The sequence below is a fragment of the Pseudophryne corroboree genome, chromosome 7 (genome assembly GCF_028390025.1).
Source record: "Pseudophryne corroboree isolate aPseCor3 chromosome 7, aPseCor3.hap2, whole genome shotgun sequence".
Classification (NCBI taxonomy): domain Eukaryota; kingdom Metazoa; phylum Chordata; class Amphibia; order Anura; family Myobatrachidae; genus Pseudophryne; species Pseudophryne corroboree.
In genome coordinates, this window is record NC_086450.1 from 465,658,102 (window position 1) to 465,679,945 (window position 21,844).

A 21,844-nucleotide genomic window follows, 5' to 3' on the forward strand; every position below is an offset into this window, starting at 1 on the left:
TAACTCTCTCTGCACATGTTATATCTGCCCAGCCTGTAGTGCACATGGTTTTGCCCATTAGAGAAGAGTTTGCTTTTGTGTTTAACCTTGAATAAGGCCTCATGTGGACAAAAGTTTTTGGGCACACATGTTACTTATTGAATTCAGGTGTTTTAATCAGACCCATTGCCACAGCTGTATACAATAAAGTACCTAGCCATGCAGGCTCCATTTGCAAACATTTGTGATACAAAATGGGTCATTCTGAAGAGATCACTGACATCTAGCGTGGTGCTGTGATAGGATGCCACTTTTGCAATAAGATGGTTCATAAAATTTATCCCAGCTGGATATTCCATGGTCAACTGTAAGTGATATTATTAGAAGGTGGAAGCATTTATGAACAACAGCAACTCAGCCATGAAGTGGAAGATGACTTTAAATCACAGAACGGGATCAATGACTGCTAAGGCGTATGGTACCTAAAAGTCACCAATGCTCTGCTGATTCCATAGCTGAAGAGTCCCAAACTTCCACTGGCATTAATGTAATCACAAAAACTGTGCATTGGGAGCTTAATGGAATGGGATTCCTTGGTCGAGTAGTTGCATGCAAGCCTCACATCACCAAGTCCAATGCCAAGCGTCGGTTAGAGTGATGTGAACCACACCGACACTGTACTGTGGAGCAGTGGAAACGTGTTCTGTGTAGTTATAAATCATGTTTGGCAGTCAGATTGGTGAGTCAGGGTTTAGCAGATGCCGGGAGAATGTTACCTGCCTGACTGCATTATGCCAACTGTGAAGTTTGGTGGAGGTGGGATAATGGTATGGTGCTATTTTTCAGGATTTGGGCTAGGCCCTTTATCTCCAGTGAAGGGCAATCTTAATGCTTAAGCATACCAAGACATTTTGGATAATGTGATGCTTCCAACTTTGTGGCAACAATTTGGAGATGGCCCTATTCCAACATCACTCTGCACAAAGCAAGGACTATACACACATGGTTTGATGAGTTTGGTGTGGAAGAACTAAACTGGCCCTCACAGCACCTTGACCTCAACCCCATAGAGCATCTTTGGATGAACTGGAATGTAGATTTCAAGCCAGGCCTACTCATCCAACATCAGTGCCTGACCTTGTAAATGCTTTACAGAATGAATGGGCACAAATTTCCACAGAAACACTCCAAAATCTTTTGGAAAGCCTTCAAAGAAGAGTGTAAGCTGTTATAGTTGCAAAAGGGAGACCAACTCCATATTAAAGTATATGTATTTGAATACACTGTCATTACAGTCCCTGTTGGTGTAATGGTCAGGCGTCTGAATATTACAGTGTATAGCCATGGTATCTCATGGTTTTGGCTTTAGTCTTTCAGGCCTTTTTTGTCACAGTGTGTGCCCAGCACAAGTGATATCTTATTTATAAGTCAAAATCCTTATTTGGAAGTAAGTTCTCAGTAAAAAGTAGAATATATTTAGAGATAAGAACAGTAGAGTGGTGAACAGTATTAGTCATTCATAGTAAGGATACAGAATACTAAAGCAGTCTGATTAAATTGGTAGTTTAAAATGAATTTGCAAAATACAGTATTATAGACTTTTATCAGAGCATTAGCTTATTTCTCATAACTTGGCTCACAAGCTTAGGAAGTCAAGGAAAGGAAAGAGAATAGGGCAGTTAGGGGAAATCAGTCACAGAGTAGCTCCACAGCTGGCTACAGGTGAACAGATGATGGTCCTTACACAAATCTAAGAATTCAAATTAAGAAGAAAAATGACGACCCAATTTCATCGATTTCTTGTTTTATAGATTAGTGGGACCACCATCTCCTTGTCTTAAGGGCCCTACACACTTGGCGACCGGCCTTCTAGCTGCTCGGCAGCTGATACGGCTGTCAGATGACCCAGAGGTGGGGGGGGTAAAGTTTCTTCACTCCCCCATCACCTTGCTTCATAGCACTGCATGCTTATATGGACGAGATTGTCCATATTGGCTTGCAGGTAGGTATGAACGAGCCAGCAACAACAATGAACGAGCGCGGGGCTGTGCATCGTTCATTGTTGGTGCCTACACACTGAAAGATATTAATGATATCTCAGTCATTAATAAACAAGATTGTTCATATCTTTCAGTGGTATCGGCAAGTGTGTAGTACCTATTACACTGGTCAAAAGCACATATGCCTAGGCCTTTTGAAGGTACAGTAGGACAGTTTATTTTCACAGAAATTGACCTATAGATAAATTCATTAGACATTAATGAGTAAGAGATTAAACTCCCAAGTCATTATTTTTTGCTGTAAGCCCTCATTGCAGCCCTAGGTCTTCCTAATACATCTTATCTTACTATCTTAATTATTATTATTATTATTTTATTTATTATAATATTATCTTGCTGGTGCTTTTTGTCACTGTCTTGAGTGCAGCCCAGAAGTACAAATACGTGGGCAATTTTAACCCTTGGTGCTCAATGAACACTGTGTGTAAAAAAAAATGAAAAAAAGAAACTCATGTGTGTTCAGGACCAGGCTGTGCTCAATTGCATTATCATTTGAGTTTTCATTTGTAAAAAAAAAAAGAAAGTTGTTTTTTTACAACTTGTGTGTTCAAAAAAGCTCAGTTGGTGCTGTGCATCACTGCGTTCATAAATATAAGCCAACTGTTATGTGGACAAAACACTTCAGAAGACTTACCTGGCAGCGGTGCCCCTATCTGTACTATCTTTCTGTCTGGTGAATGGAAGGACTACCTGATGTTTGTCTCATCCTGCTATATGGACTAATATTGACTATTGGAGCCACAGGACAAAGGAGACTCTGCTTCTGCAGCAGCTAAGACAACTTAAGACTTGGAGAAAGTTCTCTAAGGCAAGCAGGGGTGACAGCATTACCTAACCTGGATGGAAAGAGAGCCTCAGTGTTAAGCGTCAGATATTGTTTACAATATAAGTGACTACCCAACCAGACTGTCTAAACACACAGGCATACAGTACATCTCACTTGAGTGAGATCACTTAAATTTATTCTGTATGGGACTTGTAGTACCATGTACTGGTATATCCAATATCATCAGGACATTTGCAGATTTGAGGTCTATTTTATATAAATTGTGTCCTTAAAGGTGACACGTATCTACATTTTTTATTATTTTCTATTTATTTAAATGTATATGATTTCAAAGTTGTTAATTTATTTTTTTATTAAAACATTCATATTGTTTAATATTATAATATTATTTTTATTAAAGTATATCTAATTTTATTCACTGAGTCCTGTTTTTTTCAACCCTATTGGTGTGACTAATATAAAAAGTTGTTTTTATTTTTTTTACTACTTGTGTGTTCAATAAAGTTTAATAGGTGTTTGCCACCCTGTGTTTATAAATATAAGCAATGTGACTTTGCAGTGTGACTTGTCATTTGTGATAAAAACCAAAAAGTTGTTTTGATTTTTTGTACAACTTGTGTGTTCAATAAAACTCACTAGGTGCTATTCCACTGCATTAACAAATAAGTGCACTGAGTCAATATGGATCATAATCAGTCAATAGAAGAGCAGGAGCAGCAACTATGTAATTGTTTAGTTTAGGGAAACTTTATAGCTGAAAAATATAAAATTGTCAACACTGGAATCCTCCATTACAAAAGTCTTTATAAATTGGTGCATTGGATAGCAAAAGTCTTCCTCATAGAATTTGTAGTTAATTTTTATGAACATGAGTCTTTTTCCACATTTTATTAGTTAATACTTCAAATGATTTCAGTACTGTAGCTTGCATAAAACAGGGAGTATTCTCCAGGGTGCTGGAGTAAGGTACATTACTCCTCCTCTTGCTATTTTATAGCTTTTTGTGTAGGTTTTTATGGCTTGTTGCTGGTTCTCCATTTGCTGAAGCATATAAAGGGTGCAATTTATCCTGGTTACTACCTCTTGCTTCAGTTGGTGGCATGGCAAATTAAATTGTTCTTGGAGCTGCGGCAATCTTCTACAAGCCGCTGCTTAATGAATGTCACAAATGTCCATCGCCTGCATGCTCCTGTCATTTTGTTAAAAGTTCTAAACCACCAAGATTAATGTGTTGGCAGAAATGCTCCCTCCCCTTCATACATGTCCTTAGTCAATCAAACAATTAAATGAAAATAACTAACTAATCAATCCTTCTTTCTTTTGTTCTTTTACAGCAACTGAGGAGAGAATATGCCGTAAAAGAAGTATGTTTAATCATTACCATCCCTAATGTCACCATTGATTATAATTTTAGGAATAAAACAATTAAATTAAATGATGAAGCAATCCTTCCTTTCTTCTGATCTATTTCTTGATTAATGAAAACATTCATGGTTACATTCTACAGGGTTGTATAGTTTTTCAAACTGCTACTGTATAATGTCTGCCACTGCATTATCACTCCGTTTCCTTGTGTGCAATGTTTGAAATTGTAATGCAATGTGTTTGTGCCACCCACTGCTGTCACTTTGCTTAGTCAGCAATAGCTCAGTGCAACTTTTTGGCCTAAACTGGATGAAAACAATATTGTAAACTATAAGGTGGTCAAAATAATAATAATAATAATAATAATAATAATAATAATAATATGAAGCAACATAAAATGCCCCAAATATTTGATTTTAGCCGTTTTTGTAAATTTTTGTAAAAAACACAGACCCACCAAAACAAAAATATGTGAGGGTGGTTTTGGCAAAACCAAAACCCAATGTTGAATTAGAACCAAAACCAAAATACAGGGGTTGGGGCGAGTACGTATGCACAGACACACAGTAGGAATGCATGGGACAGCGAATAGTCGCAGACCGGCATAACTATTCACACCCACTGCATGCTGCACCAAATGTGCCTACGTCAGCCGTGTCGCAGGATGGATGTACGTGTCTACATCTATTTGTACATTGAGTCATACATCATTGATCTGATTTTTTTTTTTACTTTTTACATATTTGATTTACCACAAGAGCAGTATTTAGCATGTAGACACATACCTAGGCCAGAACAATGCAATGTTCAGCACATATGTTGCTCGATTTTTTTATTACATACAATATAACTTGTTTTCATTTTTGCCTTTAGACAGGAGGACATGAGATTGCAGAAAGTAATAATAATAATAATAATAATAATAATAATAATAATAATAACAATAATAATAATAATGTTTTGTTGCAGAATAACTTGAATATAGCATGGATAACAAGACTTATATTACAAAATTCAACTTGGTTCCATTTTCAACAAAATCTGGATATACATCATTAACTGCCAGTGTGTTTTTCTTCCTATATGTGTTTGGACTGCTCATCAATTTTAGTATATTAATAGTGATATATATTAATGATCATCTCCACACCCCCATGTATGTATTCCTCTGGGGTCTGGGACTCAGGGTCGACAGCACAAAGGTCGACACACTTTAGGTCGACACCAATTGGTCGACACACATTAGGTCGACAGGGTCAAAAGGTCGACAGGGTCAAAAGGTCGACAAGAACAAGGTCGATATGGAAAAAGGTCGACATGAGTTTTTTATGTTTTTTTGGTGTAGTTTTCTTCGTAGAGTGACCGGGAACCCGAATTAGTGCACCGCGTCCCCTCGCATGGCTCGCTTCGCTCGCCATGCTTCGGGCATGGTGCCTTCGCTCCGCTACCGCTTCGCTCGGCACACTTTACCGTTCCAATCGTAGTCCACGTGGATTGTTAAGTATGAAAAGGTTCAAAAAAAGAAAAAAATCGTGAAAAACGCATGTCGACCTTTTTCCATGTCGACCTTGGTCCTGTCGACCTTTTGACCCTGTCGACCTTTTGACCCTGTCGACCTGATGTGTGTCGACCAATTGGCGTCGACCTAAAGTGTGTCGACCTTTGTGCTGTCGACCTGGAGTCCGGATACCATTCCTCTGTAACCTGGCCTTAGTAGATATCTGTTTTATAACCACTACTGTCCCTAATCTGCTGTACATATTGCTATCTGGAGATAACACAGTGTCCTTCATACAATGCTTCACCCAGATGTATTTTTTTATTGTGGTTGCTAGTGTAGAAGGTTTTCTAATATTTATTATGTCATATGACCGGTATGTTGCTATATGTGATCCTTTACACTATCACTATTTCTTAAACAGGAAAATCTGTATCTTTTTGGCATCTGCCTCTTGGACAGTAGGATTCTTAAACTCATTTTTGTTTACAATTCTAGCCTCACAAATGTCCTTCTGTCAGTCACATGACATACACCAGTTATTCTGTGAAGCTAAAGCTCTGATTGACATCGCATGTGGTGGTATTGAAGATTTTTATATTATCGTCTATCTTGATTTTTTGATATTCAGCCTTTTCCCATTCCTGTTCTGTGTGACATCTTATATAAAAATTATCAGAGTCATATTACAGATACAATCTAAGGACGGAAGAAAGAAAGCCTTCTCCACCTGCTCATCCCACCTCATCGTTGTCATTATGTACTATGTGACATGTTTGTGTGATTACATGATGCCACCATCAGAGTACTCAAATGTCCTAGAACTGGTCTTTACAGCAGAGTTCGCAATTGTCACACCCACAATAAACCCTCTGATCTACAGTCTACGGAATAGAGATGTTAGAACAGCACTGCTAAGAATAGTGGGGTTAAAATTAAGAATTGAAAAAATGTTTAGGTTAAAGTGCATTTAAAGTTGAAAGAGCAAAATGCACTATTATCACATTAATGTACTCATTTTTTGAATAGCTTTTGTATCATGTGAGTATTAATAAGCATTTCAATTTCCACAGTTTTTAAGTAAAAAATAATATTAGGGAAATAAACATAACCCTGCATGAGTATGTGATGCCCCCATATTCATGGAGCAATCCCTCTGTCAGTTAGGAATACAAATCGCTGCATATTGCTGCAAGGGGGTGGGGCCTAATCAATGGTGAAAAGTCCTGCCTGCAGCTGCTGCTTGCTGAGTGATATGGGGATGGTGAATGAGTGTGTGTGTGTGTGTGTGTGTGTGTGTGTGTGTGTGTGTGTGTGTGAGATGAATGTGTGACATAGATGTGTGCAGTGTGTATATATCTATAAAATGTATTATAGAAATAAATATATATATATATATATATATATATATATATATGTATGTATATAGGATAAAAATTCCTGCATCTGCCCCTGGCTTCCCACACTGTTTCTCAGGGTATCCCCTCATCTCCAAAAATAAACCACTCACTTTTTTTTCTTTTTTCCTATTTTGCAGTATATGTAGGGAGGCCAATCCTGATCCATTTTTTCAATCCTGGGTATCTGGATTGAAAAAAGGTCAATCCCGGGATTCCCAGGATACCTTGGATTGGCTATTCCCTATGTGTCCACCCCCTCACCTCACCCACCCCGCACACTCGATACTCGCCATACAATGGGGGTGGGCGGGTGGGAAACATCCAACGCTCTTGGTGGGTGATGGTGGATGGTGCACGAGGGAACCAGGCAGCATCTGAGCATCCTGAGGACGCTTGACACTGCCTGGCAGGCTGATACTTCAATCCCCGGGATTGGAGCTTCCAATACCAGAATTGAATCCCGGCCATTTTTTGGCCTAAATCCCGGTTTCCCACCAATCCTGGCATTGGCCTCCCTAAGTGTGTGTTTTTTTTTTTAATATCTTTATTTATTTTCATGGTAGAAACATTGAAAGAATATACAGGAAGTTCGAGCAATCACATAATACATGAGGACAAGAAAAAAAATACAGAACATAAAGGATCATTTCTTTATAAAATATAAATAGTGCAACAAGCATCAGTGGCAATGAGCACAGTTACATCTTGAATAAAAATAAACACTAATAAGTTGTTGCTGTCGACAACAGTAGGAAGATAAATACACCAAATGTGAAGCAAGTAACATTGACAAAATAACCAGAATCTTATAATATAAATATACATTGTCTGAGCACAGGACAATATTTTTATATATGGTGAATTAATTAAATTAAATTAAAGAAAATGTGTATGTGGGGGAGGTATAGTTGGTAGGAAACCATTCTGTTTGTTCAAATACCTTAAATTTCTGTGATTGTTTGTCCTGATCCCGTGACTCAATGCAGAGGTCCCATTTTTTCTTGTAAATATAAGGTTTATTGAGACAGTCACAACAGCAGAAGGCAATGAAATGTATACATTCATCAGTGAACATCAACTATAATTCAGAAACAGTGCCTATCAAAATATGGCACATTACATAGTGACTGGTATTTTTAATAGAAGGGAAAGAAGGAAAGAGGAGAAGATATATGAAAAGAGAAGGTGTGGCAGGCAGTAGCAAGGTAGAAGCAGTAAAGTATAGAAACAAAGAGAAGCAGAAGTAGGAGATCTGGGTGGATGGACACCAAACCGGGAAAAAAATAAATAAAAAGGAGGCAAGAAAATAAATTAACTTATTTTGAGGGAGAAGGGGAGTTCTGTGTGGCAAGCCAAGGGTCCCAGACATTATTGAATGATTTAGAAGAGTTATGTAGTCATGTATTCCATATGGTATATATATGTATACAAGATACAGGATAAGATTGAGTCTAAAGAAGGGGTAGCAGACTTTTTCCAACCAGTAGCAATCTGGCCGTATTAATTTATTTTGATACCTCTCACCAAAGAACCAGAATTTTTGGGCATGACCACCAAATGTGGATGAAGGTGCCTACAGAGGCACAGCATCTCCAGCATCTGTTTGATGTGTCTGGGAACATTTTGCTATGTCAGGAGGGTACATAATATGACCTATACAATAATTTATAAACATTGTCTTTAATTTTAACACAAATTGAACTGGAAACAGCATTTCCCCAGATCTCTGACCAGTCATTCCCATCCAGTGCAGCACCCAAGTCAGCTTACCAGGCAACCTCGTGAGAGTCATGCCAGAAACACGACTCCTAAATCAATAGGAGATATAGAAGGGGAGATCATCTCAAAAAAGGGCTTCAAATGTCATAAGGGGCCTTTGAGAAAGAAGCTGTTTAACTTTTGAATGATAGTGTCTAAACTGGAGAAATTAGTAAAAGTCCCTAGAAGTAATAGCTGACTGAGTCTGAATTTCAGAAAATGAAGGAAAATTGTTATCCCATGTAATATCATAACACTTGTCTGTCGATGAATAAGCAAATGTCTTGCCATACCCGGGTGAAAAGTTGGGATTATAAAAAATTGGAATAATTGGGGATAAGGGAGGAGCTAGCAAATTTTTCCGGTTAGCAAAATCGCAGACTGTTAATGAATAAGATACTATTGGGTTAGAGGAAATGAATCTAGGACATCAAGGTTGTGAGGGAACCAGAGGAGAGAGGAGACATATATTTCATGTTCATTTGTCTTAATATCTAACCAAACCTTTTCCCTCTGGGATTGCACAATAATACACACTGGGCAAGTTGTGCAGCCATATGATATCTCTTAAAGGGGGTCATTCAGAGTTGATTGCTCACTACGTTTTTTCACAGTGCAGCGATGAGTCAAAAAATTGGCATTTCTGCACATGCATATGCATTGCAATGTGCACGCGTGACGTACGGGTACAAAGGCCGATGTGGTTGTGCACAGGTTCTAGCAAACATTTCATTCGCACTGGTGGCCGCAAGAAGATTGACAGGAAAGGGGCGTTTCTGGGTGTCAACTGACCATTTTCGGGGAGTATTTGCAAAAATGCATGCGTGTCTGAAAAAATGCAGGCGTGGCTGGGCGTTCGCTGGGCGGGTGTATGACATCAAATCCAGACACAAAATAGGCTGAAGTGATAGCAAGCGCTGAGTAGTTTTTAAGCTACTCTAAAACTGCACAAACTGCTTTTGCAGAGCTCGTCTTCACATGTGTTCGCACTTCTGCTAAGCTAAAATACACTCCCCAGTGGGCGGCAAAGCATTTGCACGGCTGCTAAAAACTGCTAGCAAGCGATCAACTCGGAATGACCCTCAATGTCTGGGATTCTAAGTCCACCACACTGTGTGGAACGCTGGAGTAACTTTAGATGAACATGGGGATGCTTACCTGCTCAAATGAAGCATGATGTGTGAAATTGCAGTAATTTAAATACATATGGAGGAACATATACTGTGAGAGTTTATAAAAGGTATAGGAGCTGAGGGAGCACAGTCATCTTTACCGATTTCACCTGGCCTATCCAAGAAATAAGATGGCCAGACCAAGATTCAAGTCAGTTTTAAATTGGGAAAGGATACGGGGATAGTTAGTTTGATAAAGTTGGTGATATCGATGAGTAATAAAACCCCCCAGATATTTTATCCTCTGTGAGTGCCATTTAAGTGGAAATAGATCTTTTAAAGAGGATGTAGTCATACTAGAAATATAAAAATCTAAAACTTCAGTTACTTGTGTTAAATTTATAACCTGATTACTTGGCATATAGATTGATTTCAGTAAAAAGAGGTCGGAGGGAATGAGAGGGGTTAGCTATTGAGATAAGAACATCGCCTGCATACAATGCAATTTTATGTGTAGATTAGCCCACTCTTATGCCAGGGATCGTGTTATTATTATTACTGCAAATCCTTGCTGCCTAGGGTTCACTAATCAAAGTGACAAATAAAGAGGATCGGGGGCAGACCTGCCTTGTACCTTTATTAATCCTGAAGGGAGGAGAAGTGTTTCAAAGTTATCCTTGCTGATGGAGAGCAGTATAACACCATCCAAAAAATTTTCAGAAAGACCCATCAAGGGCCAAGATTAGTAATTGGAGTTTTTGAGCATGAATGGAGTGAATCAGATCAATTTTTCTCCTAGTGTTGTCCAGAGCCTGTCTGTCTGGGATGAACCCCACTTGATCTGGGTGAACTCATTGCGTAGATTTTAAGATACACAATTACCAGGGAAATTGGTCTATAATTAGAACATTGGGCCTAATTCCGACCTGATCGTAACCCTGCAAAATTTTGCCAGGCTACGATCAGGCACACAGACATGCGGGTGGACGCCTAGCACAAGCTAGTCCACCCCGCATGTCAGGCCCGATCCCCCCCCACAGAAGTACAAAAGCATCGCACAGCAGCTTTTGTATTTCAGCACAGCTCCTGAGCGCTGGCCAGGAGCTACTCGGCACTACCCGGGCTCGCCGGCCAGCACAGCTCCTGATCACTGGCCATGAGCTTCTTGGCACTACCCGGGTTGCAGTGGCTGTGTGTAATGTCACGCAGCCACCACGGCCCACCCCCGGCATGGTACAGCCATGCCTGCATTGGCCAGGCCCCACCCACTCCCGCCCAGTTAACACCTCTGCCTGTCAATAAGGCAGAGGGGATCGCTAGCTTACGACAGACATCAGCCGTCAGCCATGCACCAGCGCATGCGCACTTTAGACCCGATCACTGCTGTGCGAAAATGAACAGAAGTGATCGGGTCTGAATGACCCCCATTGAGTAGTATCTCTGTCTGGCTTTGGGATTACCACAATATTTGCCATGGTCGAGGCCGGGTCAAAAAAGGCACACTCAAGATTTTTATTAAAAAGGGATGGTGAGGAACAAGCTCATTTGACTACTTCTTATAATACTGTGCAGAAAAGCTGTCAGGTCCTGTAAGAGCAGAGGATCGCAGGGATTTAGTAACCATGATAGTTTCTTCCAGTGAGATGTCCTCATTAAGAAGAACGCTGTACATCTGACAGACAGGGTGATCAAACTGTCGACAAACATGGATGAGCTCCCTCAGGCCCCTCAGAGGATTAAAGGGGGGATGTGGAAGGTTATAAAGGGAACTATAAAATTCTCTAAATTCCTCTACCATAGTGAACCCAGTTTAGAGTATAGTTTATCGATCACATCCAAAGCCCTTTTTCACCTGTTTATTCTCAAGCACAGTGTCAATTTTGCCTGCTTTATCATAAAAACATTGTTGCAGTTTCTTAAACATTTCTGCAGCCATATGGGAGAGGAGAGTTTTCAGCTGCATAATCTGAGAATAAAGGGAAGCTGAAGGGTAGTGTTTGTGTTTGGCCAAGAGATCTGCAATTTGTGACTCCAGCGAGAGGATTTCTTGTGCGGCCTTGTTCCTGGCAGTAGAAGCTGTCAAAATTAAATGACTGCGATTGGTTGCCTTATGCACTTCCAAATAACACCTATTGAGATGTCTGAGGAGGCATTATCAGCAAAGTAATGCAAAATGGACAGCTTGATAACAGAAAACATGAAGGAGTGCAATAAAAAGGAGTCATCTAAAAGCCACTTTTGTTCACCACCTGGTGCCCTGTATATGTCCAAGAGTATCAGTGATGTGTGGTGTGGTGAGGCAGGCGAAGCAGAGGCTTTCCTGTCATACTAACATTTGTGCCATAGTTTTGACTGTATAAAGTATATGAAAAATACAAATACTTTGTTAGAAATATCTTCTTTGCATTATTCTAATTACTTTTATAGCCAAAACTCTGGAGTAAAAAGTCCATAGCAGTTGAGGCAGTGCCTCACCTCCCTATCTTTTCCACACATCTCTGATCAAAACTCACCAAATTTTCAGAAGTTTATACTGCTGCACCTTTATACAATGCCCAGATGTACCATTTGGCTCATATATTGCATGTAAATCTGGCTCTGGTGCTAGCCAGTGCTTCCTGAGCCATTTAGATCACGTACATCCCTGAAGAGTATATATACCACTGTGTGCACTGTCCATGACAGCGGAGTAATACCAGCATCAGTAATATCTGAAATAATCAAATGTGAAACATGTATCATGTCAATAAATGTGTAGAGCTGGTGAGAGGCAGAATGGTAGGTGTAATCTTTAGCAGAGGAATGTTTAAGTCACCAAGAATCATATAGATTGTGCTGCTTAAGAAAAGCAGTAAGAGTGACAGAGGCCTTAGATGGGACTGAGTCCTGTTTTGTTCTCAGAGAGCCAGATCTATTTAAGAGGGGATCCACAACTGTATTAAAGTCCCCACCTAGAACTATTTTGCCTTGTGCTACCTGAGCGATATGGTGGAATAAAAAAAAGTAGAGTTGGTCTTGATTAGGCGCATAGGCAAAGATGAGTGTGAGAGTTTCTAATTGGAGGGAGACAATAACAATTAAGTAGCGGCTCACAGGGTCTGCAATTTTTTATGTGTATAAATGGTATGTTACAGTGGATTAAGATTGCTGCACCCCATTTCTTGCATTCTGCAAATGTGAAAAAGAAAATCTGGGCAAATTGCGTTACTTAAAGTTGAGAAAGAATACCAGTAAAATGGGTTTCCTGAAGGAAGACTTGGGGGGGTCATTCCGAGTGTATCACTCGCTAGCTACTTTTAGTAGCCATGCAAATGCATTGTCGCCACCCACGGGGGAGTGTATTTTCGCTTTGCAAGTGTGCGAATACCTTTGCAGCCAAGCTCTGCTAAAACATTTTGTGCAGTTTCTGAGTAGCGCTGGACTTACTCAGCGCTTGCGATTACTTCAGTCTTTTTGGTGCCAGAATTGACGTCAGACACCAGCCCTGCAAACGCCCAGACACGCCTGCGTTTTCACTACCACTCCAAGAAAATGGTCAGTTGCCACCCATAAATGCCCTCTTCCTGTCAATCTCCTTGCGATTGTCTTTGCGAATGGTTTCTTCGCTGGATCCATTGCACAGCAAGGATGCTCTTTGTACCCGTACAACGCTCGTGAGCATTGTGGCGCATGCACATGCACAGTTTTGCCATTTTTTAACCTGATCGTTTTGCAGCGAAAATCCGCAGATCAACTTAGAATGACCCCCTATGTCTGCTCACTCTCTCCTGCAGGCTCCCAGGACCAGAGTATGTTTCTTGGGTGAATTAAGCCCATAGACATTTACAGATAGAAGCTATAAGACCATAGAAAATCTAGGAAAAGAATCTTAGTACCTACAAATCTCATCTCCCAATCAATCAAATAAGGGACTTTGGCGATCCACTCTAGAAGGAAAGAGAAAAAGTTGAAGAGAAAGAAGCCACAATGAGAAAATAAAGAGGAAGAGGGGGACAGAAGTAACCCATATGGGCAAAAACCCTGCACAAAAGGGCCCAAGTTCAGGGACACAAAATATAAAGCTAGACATATAAATGCTAAAAATATATAACGGTGCATGGGGGTGGTAGTCATGGTTAGCAATACAATCAGATACTCTGGTTACCATTAGCATAACCATAGCCAGAATTACAGGAAGTCCCTTAAAGAGGGAAATACATGTGTCACCTAAGGGAGACAAGGGAGAGGAGCAAGGAAGGGATGAAAGCGGCTGGGAACAAGGGAAGATAGGGGAAGGAGAAACATTGCATCACCTGTCAAAATCAGAGTCAAAACAGATGTTCAAAGCCATAGAACAAAACCGGTATGCATGATAAAAGATCAACAGATTCACTTGCTAGGGATACAGGGGAGCAAGCCACTGAGGTAAAGGAACAAGTCCTTAACTGTGGGAGGGTAAGTAAGCAGCTTTGTGACGTCTTAGAAATGAGCGCTCATTTCTGTGACATCACAAAGCTGCTAATCGGATCTTTCAAGCGGGATCCTGGCTACACTAGCGCATGAGCAAACCACAGGTCCTCATCTGGCCTGTCCTCATCTGGCCCCATAACACAGTGGTGTCAGAGACGGAGAGCCGCAGTCAGCAAAACACCATCAGCTAGAAGCACCGCTGTCCAACACAGGGTCAGGTAGGGAAAGTAAGATCCTCTGGAGCTGGCAACATTAAAAACAGAGTAGACTGGTTTGTCACCAACAATTTCAGGAAAAGTGGCTGTAAACATTATATTAACCTTTTCTTTTTTCATAGGTGCCACTGTCAACATACAAATATTAGCACACTAATCGCTCTCTGCCATACAAAACATGATGTGTCAAATTGTTGGCAAAAACTTGCAATAGGAAGGGAAATCGCCATCTGCAGTGGATATGATGTTGTCGAAGGATCTTTGTTATCAATTGCAGATCCCTGTGATTTTGAATTATGAAGAAGCTAAGTCTTGGAAAATGTGCAGTTGCATATCTTGAAAGAAATTACTGTAGAATCACGAATAGCCATGATGATTTTTTCTTTTGATTTATATTAATGCAGGTAGACTGTAATATCCATAGGAAGCTGAGACATCACAAGTTTGGCACTGAGGGCTCTATATGCTCTATCTAAAAGGCAATCCTCAGCAGAGGTCTGGGGCAACATGTTGGAAAAGGTCCAGGAGGAAGGAAGGTAATGAGGAGCTCAGTACCGATTCAGACACATTCCAGCTCCAAAGGTTATAATGTCTAAAGCAATTTTCTTGGTTCTCTTGTTTTTCCTTAAGAGACAAAGGTCTATTCATGAAGCAGTGAAAAGTGTGGAGAAGAGAGCCAGTGGAGAAGTTGTCCATGGCGACCACTCAGCATTGAAGTAACATTTTTAAATTACATACTTTTTAAACAGAGCAGCAGATTGGTTGCCGTTGGCAACTTCTCCACTGGCTTACTTCTCCACACTTTTCACTGCTTCATGAATAGACCCCTCAATCTCGTCTTGTAGATGCACAAGCTCTTTATCTAGATGGCCCTGAGATCAGCAAAGATCATCCACATTTGTTTCTAGAGCGTCAGTTCTGGAACCCAGAGAAGCAATTTCCAACATTAATTATGAAATAACTTTAGAAAGTTCCTGGTGAAAGTCTGACTGGATGCCCTCTAATAGGATAATCATAACATCTTCAATCTGAGGAATGTTGCAAGTTTCCGCTGTAGGGGGTGAAGATGGATATTCAGGTCGGCTAGGACTATTAAAACATTTTGAATATTAAGTCAATAAGGGAAAAATAATAAAATAAAATAGTCAGTGTAAATGAAAGCAATTGTGCCAAAGCACCAATAGGTGGAGGTCCACGTCCACTTTAAAGTGTAAATTGGTGTAAAACTGCAGCCATCTCATTCACACAGGTTAGGTCGGTAGAAAAAGGCAATACTGTCCCAAATATTAGTATAATTTTGATTTTGTAACAAACGATACTAATTGAAACTCACCCTATTTCAGCAGCGGCTCAGCAGAGGTAGCTCCCAGACCAGGAGTGAACTCCTGCAGAATGTGCAGACCTGAAACAAGTCTGGTGGTAGTCTCTGGGAAACCAGGGGGGCAGCAGACAGAAAGATCAGAGAGCCCTGTAGAAGGCCCCAGCTGTCTCCAGGTCCTGCATGGCAGGGTCGCCATGTCACACTAGAGAAGTGGTGTGAACGGCATAGCAGGGTGTTAGCAGGCAGGAGCGGATAGATGCAGCAGCAGCTTCAGCACTTCCAGGCAGCAGGGAGAAGGGCAGAGACCAGCATCAGAGCTGCGATGACCACCAAAACTACAAGACGCCAGCATACACAAACTGGCAGCAGTTCCTGTGCTTCAGGGTGGCAGCGGGATACTGGGCTCAAACGAGCTCCAGAGCAGCGGTGAACATCTGTACTGTGGGGCTTCAGAAGAGAGACTCAAGCAACAGCTCCCTTGCTTCCAGGCATAGGCGGGGGGAATAGCTTAAACCGGCTCCGGCGTACAGAAGGCTCAGGCAGGCAGTGGTAGCAGGAAAGTCCCCAGCAGTCTGGGGTAGCCAGAAAACTATCCAGACTTGGAGGGGAGCACTCAAGTTGGCATGATAGGCATGAAGCTGTACTACTGCCGATCAGAGGAGGTAAATGGCTGAAAAAGGACCCCTGGGGCTCCAGTGTAGTTAGGAGTGAGGTTCAAACTTTAGCACATAAACAGGCCAATGGATCATGAACAACTCTGATAGTCAATAATTGATTAATAAAGATGAACCTCCTGCAAATATGTGGAGCTAAGAATCTTCATTGTGGAATCATGGGGGTAAATTTACTAAGCTCCCGATTTTGACCGAGATGCCGTTTTTTCATCAAAGTGTCATCTCGGTAATTTACTAAACACTAATCACGGCAGAGATGAGGGCATTCGTAATTTTTTGCAAGCCCAAGTAAAAAATTACGAATGAATACACCATCGGTCAAAACGCGGCTGTTTAAGTATGAATCTCGGTCATTTACTAAGAAGTGCAAAGCAAAAAAAAAAAAAACACTGCCGTGTAAAATTACAACTCGTAAAAAAGTGCTAAAAAAAACCAGACCTTTTTTTTTCCCCCGTGATTAGATAGGCATGCACGGATCCATGAGATCCGTGCATGTATATCAGTGGGAAGGGGTGGGAAAGTGCTTATTTTTTCAAAAAAAATTGCGTGGGGTCCCCCCTCCTAAGCATAACCAGCCTCGGGCTCTTTGAGCCGATCCTGGTTGCAAAAATATGGGGAAAAAAATGACAGGGGTTCCCCCATATTTAAGCAACCAGCATCGGGCTCTGCGCCTGGTTCTGGTCCCAAAAATACGGGGGACAAAAAGAGTAGGGGTCCCCCGTATTTTTAAAACCAGCACCGGGCTCCACTAGCTGGACAGATAATGCCACAGCCGGGAGTCACTTTTATATAGTGCCCTGCGGCCGTGGCATCAAAAATCCAACTAGTCACCCCTGGCCGGGGTACCCTGGGGGAGTGGGGACCCCTTCAATCAAGGGGTCCCCCCCCCCCAGCCACCCAAGGGCCAGGGGTGAAGCCCGAGGCTGTCCCCCCCATCCAATGGGCTGCGGATGGGGGGGCTGATAGCCTTTGTTGTAAAAGAAAAGATATTGTTTTTAGTAGCAGTACTACAAGTCCCAGCAAGCCTCCCCCGCATGCTGGTACTTGGAGAACCACAAGTACCAGCATGCGGCGGAAAAACGGGCCCGCTGGTACCTGTAGTACTATTACTAAAAAAATACCCAAAAAAAGACAAGACACACACACCGTGAAAGTATAATTTTATTACATACATACACACATACATACATACTTACCTTAAGTTCCCACGCAGGTCGGTCCTCTTCTCCAGTAGAATCCAAGGGGTACCTGTTGAAGAAATTATACTCACGAGATCCAGGGGTCCAGGCTCCTCGGGAAATCCAGGGGTAATCCACGTACTTGAAAAAAATAACAAAACGGTGTCCCGACCTCGAACTGAAAGGGGACCCATGTTTGCACATGGGTCACCTTTCCACGAATGCCAGAAACCCACTTTGACTTCTGTCTAAGTGGGTTTCTTCAGCCAATCAGGGAGCGCCACGTTGTAGCACTCTCCTGATCAGCTGTGTGCTCCTGTCCTCACTGACAGGCAGCACACGGCAGTGTTACAATGTTGCGCCTATGCGCTACATTGTAACCAATGATGGGAACTTTCTGCCCTGCGGTTGACCTAAAGTGACGTCACCGCTGAGCAGAAAGTTCCCATCATTGGTTATTTTTATTTTACATTGTTTAATTAAAAAAAAAAAAAAAATGAACCCCAGCACGGATCACACAGATCCGGCCGAGATTGATTGTAAAAAAAGTCGGCAGTGTTTTGCTAATCACTGCCGTAAAAATATAAAAAAAAACACGAATGACATCGACATCGGAAGAAAAGAAAAACCCGAATACGACAGCTTAGTAAATCCATCGTAACAAATTCAAAAAGTTGCAGTTTTACACTTTCGATGTCATTCGTGATTGAACTTTGACCTGTTTCCGAAAAATACGAATGTTAGTAAATTTCCCCCATAGTGTCGGCTAATCTGTGATGAATATGTGAGTAGTGGAAGGTCCTTTTTCTGTTAGAATAATGCAAAGAAGATATTTCTAACAAAGTATTTGTATTTTTCATATACTTTATACAGTCAACTTCTCCACTGGCTTACTTCTCCACACTTTTCACTGCTTCATGAAAAGACCCCTCAATCTCGTCTTGTAGATGCACAAGCTCTTTATCTAGATGGCCCTGAGATCAGCAAAGATCATCCACATTTGTTTCTAGAGCGTCAGTTCTGGAACCCAGAGATGCAATTTCCAACATTAATTATGAAATAACTTTAGAAAGTTCCTGGTGAAAGTCTGACTGGATGCCCTCTAATAGGATAATCATAACATCTTCAATCTGAGGAATGTTGCAAGTTTCCGCTGTAGGGGGTGAAGATGGATATTCAGGTCGGCTAGGACTATTAAAACATTTTGAATATTAAGTCAATAAGGGAAAAATAATAAAATAAAATAGTCAGTGTAAATGAAAGCAATTGTGCCAAAGCACCAATAGGTGGAGGTCCACGTCCACTTTAAAGTGTAAATTGGTGTAAAACTGCAGCCATCTCATTCACACAGGTTAGGGCGGTAGAAAAGGCAATACTGTCCCAAATATTAGTATAATTTTGATTTTGTAACAAACGATACTAATTGAAGCTCACCCTATTTCAGCAGCGGCTCAGCAGAGGTAGCTCCCAGACCAGGAGTGAACTCCTGCAGAATGTGCAGACCTGAAACAAGTCTGGTGGTAGTCTCTGGGAAACCAGGGGGGCAGCAGACAGAAAGATCAGAGAGCCCTGTAGAAGGCCCAGCTGTCTCCAGGTCCTGCATGGCAGGGTCGCCATGTCACACTAGAGAAGTGGTGTGAACGGCATAGCAGGGTGTTAGCAGGCAGGAGCGGATAGATGCAGCAGCAGCTTCAGCACTTCCAGGCAGCAGGGAGAAGGGCAGAGACCAGCATCAGAGCTGCGATGACCACCAAAACTACAAGACGCCAGCATACACAAACTGGCAGCAGTTCCTGTGCTTCAGGGTGGCAGCGGGATACTGGGCTCAAACGAGCTCCAGAGCAGCGGTGAACATCTGTACTGTGGGGCTTCAGAAGAGAGACTCAAGCAACAGCTCCCTTGCTTCCAGGCATAGGCGGGGGGAATAGCTTAAACCGGCTCCGGCGTACAGAAGGCTCAGGCAGGCAGTGGTAGCAGGAAAGTCCCCAGCAGTCTGGGGTAGCCTGAAAACTATCCAGACTTGGAGGGGAGCGCTCAAGTTGGCATGATAGGCATGAAGCTGTACTACTGCCGATCAGAGGACGTAAATGGCTGAAAAAGGACCCCTGGGGCTCCAGTGTAGTTAGGAGTGAGGTTCAAACTTTAGCACATAAACAGGCCAATGGATCATGAACAACTCTGATAGTCAAAAATTGATTAATAAAGATGAACCTCCTGCAAATATGTGGAGCTAAGAATCTTCATTGTGGAATCATAGTGTCGGCTAATCTGTGATGAATATGTGAGTAGTGGAAGGTCCTTTTTCTGTTGTAAGAGGCATTTATTCCACTTGGCCTCTGCAGTTGCCAATGTCAGAATGGAGTAAACCTGTCTGATGCAAAAAGATCCTATTTTACAAAGGTTCAATGCTAATTGAAATGGGTTAGAGTCAGTAGTGGTGTCCTGTAGGGTAGACTTGGGGGGAGAGATCAACACGAGGTAATGTTTTAATTGTACACACATAAAAAATTTGAATCTGGAAGGCCATATTTCTCTTACGTCCTAGAGGATGCTGGGGTTCTATTTAGTACCATGGGGTATAGATGGGTCCACTAGGAGCCATGGGCACTATAAGAGTTTAATAGTGTGGGATGGCTCCTCCCTCTATGCCTCTCCTACCAGACTCAGTTTAGGAAATGTGCCCAGTGGAGCCGATCACAGCTAGGGAGCTTCTAGGAGTTTTCTTAGTTTTTTATAGAGTAAATTAGGTTACAGGAAGGCTGCTGGCAACAGCCTCCCTGCTTCGTGGGACTAAGCGGGGGAGTAGGAACCAACTCTTGAAGTAAACGGTCCTCTACTCCGCTGACAGGACACTGAGATACTGAGTGTGCTGATCGCAAGACCTCAAGGCGACCGCTCACTCCAGCAGAACAGCCGCCACCACCTAACAGAGCCAGAAGAAAGAAGAATGGCAGCACAAGGGTGGAAGTGCAGCCCTGACAGGCTACACTTCAAAAAGACTCAGCAACACACGGTGTAGGTGCTTGTAATTCAATGTCACTCACATGTTTTCATTTTTTATATTTTATGTATTCTACTGCTATTGACTTTACTTCAGTGTTTTATTATTTTTACCGCAATGTTTATTCTGTATTTTAAATTACCTGACACCACATGCCGCATCTGGATATATAGTTCTCACATACCCACCTTTCTTGATGTTACTAGGGTCAGGACAGCACATGTCTATAGCTTATTGCTCACTGTAACTTATAGCCTCCCATCTTAGATTTTGTACTTGGATTGTTAGGGTTATACACTCCCCGATAAAAAGACGGCAAATCTTGACATATTTAAACAATATAAAAGCTGATATCACTTATCTTCAGGAAACCCACTTATCTCCTCCTGGACATGATAAATTAAATATGTTGCATCAGCGAGTACTGGCCTCCTGCTCCTATTCGTCTAAAGCCAGGGGCATAGCTATATTAATTCGCAAAGGTCTTTCATACACTGTTCATTCGTTGGTTACTTATCAAAACGGCCACTATATTATTGCAGTTGTCACCTTAGATGGGACAAGGTATACCTTATGTAATGTTTATGGCCCTAATCACTATGATAAAATATTCCTTTTAAGCTTGATTACTAAATTGTACTCGTTTATCGATACTCAACTAGTGCTAAGGAGGGGGTTAACTTGGTAGCCTATAACACTCTAGGCAGGAAATCCCTTTCTCGTACTTCCCCTAAACAACCTAAATTGTGCTGGATTATTTAGCTGCTCAGCTGAACTTAATTGATATATGGAGGGTGCAGCATCCGGTTGATTTAGAATTTTCTTATTACTCCGTAACTCATGTCGCATTCTCTAGATTAGACTGTTATCTAACTCATTATCCCCCATGGTTTCAGACACAAGTATTGAGCCCATTTCTATTTCAGGTCATGCTCCGGTATGGGTTGATATCCAAAGAAAATTCATCCACGGTCCTTGTTCCCAGTGGCGTTTCCAGAACAAATTAGCCTCCTCTTTCAAATTTAAATCTATTCTGGAGACTGCCTG